The sequence below is a fragment of the Lupinus angustifolius genome, chromosome LG12, assembly GCF_001865875.1.
Source record: "Lupinus angustifolius cultivar Tanjil chromosome LG12, LupAngTanjil_v1.0, whole genome shotgun sequence".
Lineage (NCBI taxonomy): Eukaryota > Viridiplantae > Streptophyta > Magnoliopsida > Fabales > Fabaceae > Lupinus > Lupinus angustifolius.
In genome coordinates, this window is record NC_032020.1 from 9,963,023 (window position 1) to 9,968,129 (window position 5,107).

A 5,107-nucleotide genomic window follows, 5' to 3' on the forward strand; every position below is an offset into this window, starting at 1 on the left:
CGGTGACGAGGGTTGTATTGGATATGGTGTCTTTTACTGTTGGTTTACCCTTGAAGCATTATTGTAGGTTAGGTTTCTATTTAACTATATAACAAAAAACTCTTGTCACGTCAGCAAAGGACACATGTCAATACCTTATGCAAAACTTTTTCTCTAAAAGTTTCTTACCTCTTAGTGTGTAACCTCACACGTAAGATGAAAAATTCCTTGTGCTATTTGTTTCAATTTAACATGATAACCCATTATTTTTCACATTTTTTTTCTATTCTTCCATATTTTTCTCTCACATTTCATTCTAAAGCTTAGAATCCCCCCTCTCTCTCTCTCTCTCTATTTTTCACTCTCTCATTTCATCACTTATCTTATCTTCCACCAATTTTTTCTCTTCTTGTTTCTTATTCTTCTTACATTTAATTTCAAAAGATTCATTTGTTAGTGACCAAAGATGTATGTTACCATTCGAAAACATTCTTTTTTTTGCTAGAAAATGTATTATATGTTATCCTACCTAAACTATAGCAAGAAATTGTATGTGTCTTTATAGTCATTTTGATATTATTTTAGAAAAATGATTTTTACCTTAAAAAATCAATCACTAACTTTAAATTTAAATTTTACATTTGTATAATGATTTAAGAGTATATTTTTTTATTTTACCGTTTAGATTTTTATTCTATTGTATTTAAGACTTTCAATTTGATTGACTAGAAAATTCATTCAAGACCACAAGTATAATAGAATCAAATTTTCTATGATGGAAAATTGCTTAGTTATTATTTGCATTTATTTGAGAAGAGAGATTTTATGCGGTGAGCAAAATTGCTTAATTAATATTTTCATTACGTTATAAACATTTATAAGACATTTATGTTATTTTAAAAAAAAATTAATATAAAATCAATAAAACGCTTAACAAGTTAACTTATTTCATCTTCACAGTTACCATGCATCCATTACATTAAGAAACATAAATGTTCAGTCGTTATAATATATAATATTAAAATACAACCATTATCTTATGTTATATAATATTAAAGTGCAATCACTATAATATTTGAATTGTAACAGTGTAATAATATATTTTTATAAAATTTGAATTGTAAAAAAAGAATTGTAACTGTAGAATTGTAACCAACCAAATTTATAAATTTTAATATATATGTTTGTTGGTCATTTTTGTTATTTTAAAATTTTATTAATATAAAATTAATAAAACGTTTAGCAAGTTAACTTCTTCCATACCTAAAGTTACAATGCATCCATTACATTAAAAAACATAAATGTGCAGTCATTCTGATATATAATATTAAAGAACAATCACTATATTACGTTATATAACATTAAAGTACAATCATTATAATATTAGAATTGTAAGTTGTAACAGTGTAATAATATATTTTCACAAAATTCGAATTGTAACCAACAAAATTTATAAATTTTAATATAAATGTTTGTGATTTTAAATTTTCTTCTATTAGTTCTGAAAGTGACCAGCTATATTTTTAACTAATAAATGATTTGATATCTTACACTTAACATAGAATAGCAATCTTAGGAAAATGATTAATTCAAATATTAGTATAAATCCAATCAAAGTTATTACCGATTCCTTAATTTTAGATAATGTTCATTATAAATATAAATTTATAATCATTTATTGTTTAATTATATAATAGGTAATAAGAAATATTTATAAATCATAACAAATATGTATTCATTAAATTTTAGATTATATTCATTATTGATATATTTTGTTTAGAATTTAGATTTGATTCTAATATTACAATGTTATTGTTACTATTAACAATAAGAAATATAATAGAAAAATAATATTAATAATTTTATGTTATTAATATTTATCAATAGTTATTAAGAGTAATAGCAATAGTATTTTTTGAATTTTATTTGTTTGCAATTATTTTAGAGTCAAATAATAATAATGTGTTTTTTGAAATTAATCTTATTTTTTAGTCAAATAATAATGAGTTATAAATTTATTGATAATTTTTTAATTAATATGATAATGATGTGTTTCTCAATACTTTATAAAGTCTCATGCCCACCATCTTCAAATAGAGTAATATAAAGTATAATGAGGGTTTTTTCTATCCCTATCTTCTAGATAAAATCAACCACCAAAAATAGAATAGTAATCTTAGAAAAATGACTAATTCAAATATTAATACAATTTTAATCAAGGTTATTTCTGATTCATTAATTTTAGACAATGTTTATTATAGATAGGTTTATAACCATTTGTTGTTTAATTCTAAAAAAACTAATAAAAAATATGTATAACCCATAACATATATTTATTCTAAATAATAGAAATAGAACTTCAATAATAACATAGATCAAGAAACTAAATTCAAATAATGAAAATATTAAGTCATATGGGTATACTATAAAAGTTATAGTTTATATTAGAAAAATAATATAAACATAATAATAACTTTCATACGTAAAAATTTATTTATTAACGTTATTGATATTAAATATTCATATTTATGATTGTATGAATTCATAATATTAAAAATATCAAATTGTATAAAACATAACTAGCCACAATCTAAAATAAAGATACTAATAATATTATTTTTATTAAGGTTAATGAATACTTGAATTGTAATAAAAGATAATAATAATATATCCATTTTGGATAATATTCTTCCAAATAAAGAAATGAAACTTTTTTAAGGTAATTTTTTTGGTAATAAAGTCTCTATAAAAATCATAATGTATCATTGACCCTTATGGTAAAAAAACAATATTTTTTTGCTTACAAAAAGGTTATATCTTTGATTTGATTTAATTATGATAATGAAATTGATTCTTCTACATTTAATATATTATAAACAATCATAAGATATACAAAGTTGTATGCATTGTAACCCATATTTGATTTATATTTTGTTTGAATTATTTCCGATTCCTTAATTTAGGCAATGATCATTATGTATACATATTTTTAGAGTTTAGATTTGATTCTAATATTAAAATTTTACTATTTAAAATAGTAAGAACAGTAAATAAACATATCATAAAAATGAATATTAAGAATGGACAACATACATATTTATTGTATCTATTAGTCAACCAAATATATAGATTATATAGTGATTAACATTTTGTTAATTAATTATTTACATATGTAAAACATTTTTCTTTACCAACTGTCCAGTTCTCAAGGGTAAGAAATTAAAACATTTAGTGATTTAATTATCATTTTCAAATTAAATCATTATTGATTTATATTATTAGTGTTCCAATTTAAATATTTTATTTATTGTTTAAATTTTCACTCAAGACTTTTTGCTGATTATATGTTCAATGCTTTGCCTATGTTTTGATGAAGACAAATTTTTATTAAAGCTTGAAGATGGCTCAACAATCAACATGCTTAGAGCTCATTGGTCATATCCAGACTAGGTTATATAAATAGAGTCATTATTCTAAGTAGTCTGGGATGTGTGCCTTAGTAAGGGAGTATATGTGTGGTAAACCTAGATGCAAGTCTCTCAAGCCATTATAATTGTCATATCACATTCATGAGATATATCATCTAGTTAATTGTATGTTTATGCATTAATCATACATGTTATATGTGCATATTAGGTATAATATAATTGCTAAAACATGTATAGAAGTTAAGAATAAGATATGAGTAGTTTGCCTTTTGAATCACGTATTTTAATATGCTGGTTAATCGACTAACATGGTGGCTTAATCGATTAACTCAACTGTTTTTCTGTTATATCCGTTTTTCTGTTACAACTGGTTTCTGTTTTAATCATGTTACACTAGTTAATCGATTAATGTGGTAACTTAATCGATTAACAGGTCTGTTTTATGTTATAACTGTTTTATGTTTTAACTGCTTAACTGATTGCAACGGTTTGAAGTGTCAAAACTATTTTGTATAAGTTTAGGAAATTCCCATAAAATTGTAGCATTGCATACTATTGTATAGGATTGATTAGAGAGCATATTTTCGTGTTTTACATTCTGTTTTGCAGAGAGAAATACATGTTTGAGGAAGAGAGATTAACATTCCATATTGAAGATTTATTCATTGTTATTTGCTTACTGTTTTTCATATGTTTAATTTCATCCTTGTCTTGCTCACATTTTCATGCATTCTTGACAGAGATTCTTAGAGAGATAATGTGTTTACTGTTTTTGATTAACTCACATAGGCATGATGGCTTGAGTGAATTGTTAGTGGGTTAGTCTTAAGGTTTTTAAATGTTATATTTTGATCATTATTGTGCTTATTAAACCTTGATTTTGTCATATGTTTTTGTGTGTGTAACACTGTGAATTTTCTTTGTATATTTATTAATTACTTATTTTAACAACGATTAATTTTATAAATTAGTCGGTATTGAATTGGACTAAACCGTAGTTGAGTGTTAGTCTTTTTTTGTGATTTCCTATTTTGTGGTAAATTTTCGTAATTTTACGTGACGGAAAGTTTTTGAGCTGTTGTCGGACCCTAATTCCCCCGAATTCGGCCCAATAACGTGTTTTTGAGTTCCGTACTCGGAATCGAATTCTGATTGCGCCGTTGGCTTCGAAATATTATTTCGAGTCAAGATAGACATCAAGTTTGTCTAGAACGCATTTTTAATTATTTTTCACTCCGAATTTCGTGTTTCGAAGTTCTAACCGTAAACCGAAATTGGGAGATTTTTATTATCCGGCCGGGTATTAGCCGAAAATACTCGGGAATGGTTTAATCTAGAATGTGTCATCGAAAAGGTCACATCACTTTCATGTAAGAAGCTTGCTTGTTAAACAAGCAAAAGTACATATCCTCTTACACACAATCCCCTAAATCACTCAACAAATCCTCTCACTTCACCATCATTAGACACATCACCTATGCTAGTCTAAATCTACTTACTGTGCATTAAATTTTCTGATTTGATGAGGGTGATGCGCTTCTATAAATACCTCACCCCATTCTCTCATTTTTACACTAAATTTCCTATACAAACTAAGGTAGTCTTTTATTTTCTCTTCTTCATCTTCTTCTCATACTTCATAGAAAGTTATGAGCTTTTATTATGTTGTTCATAAAGTAGAGTTTATATTTTTTCTTTAA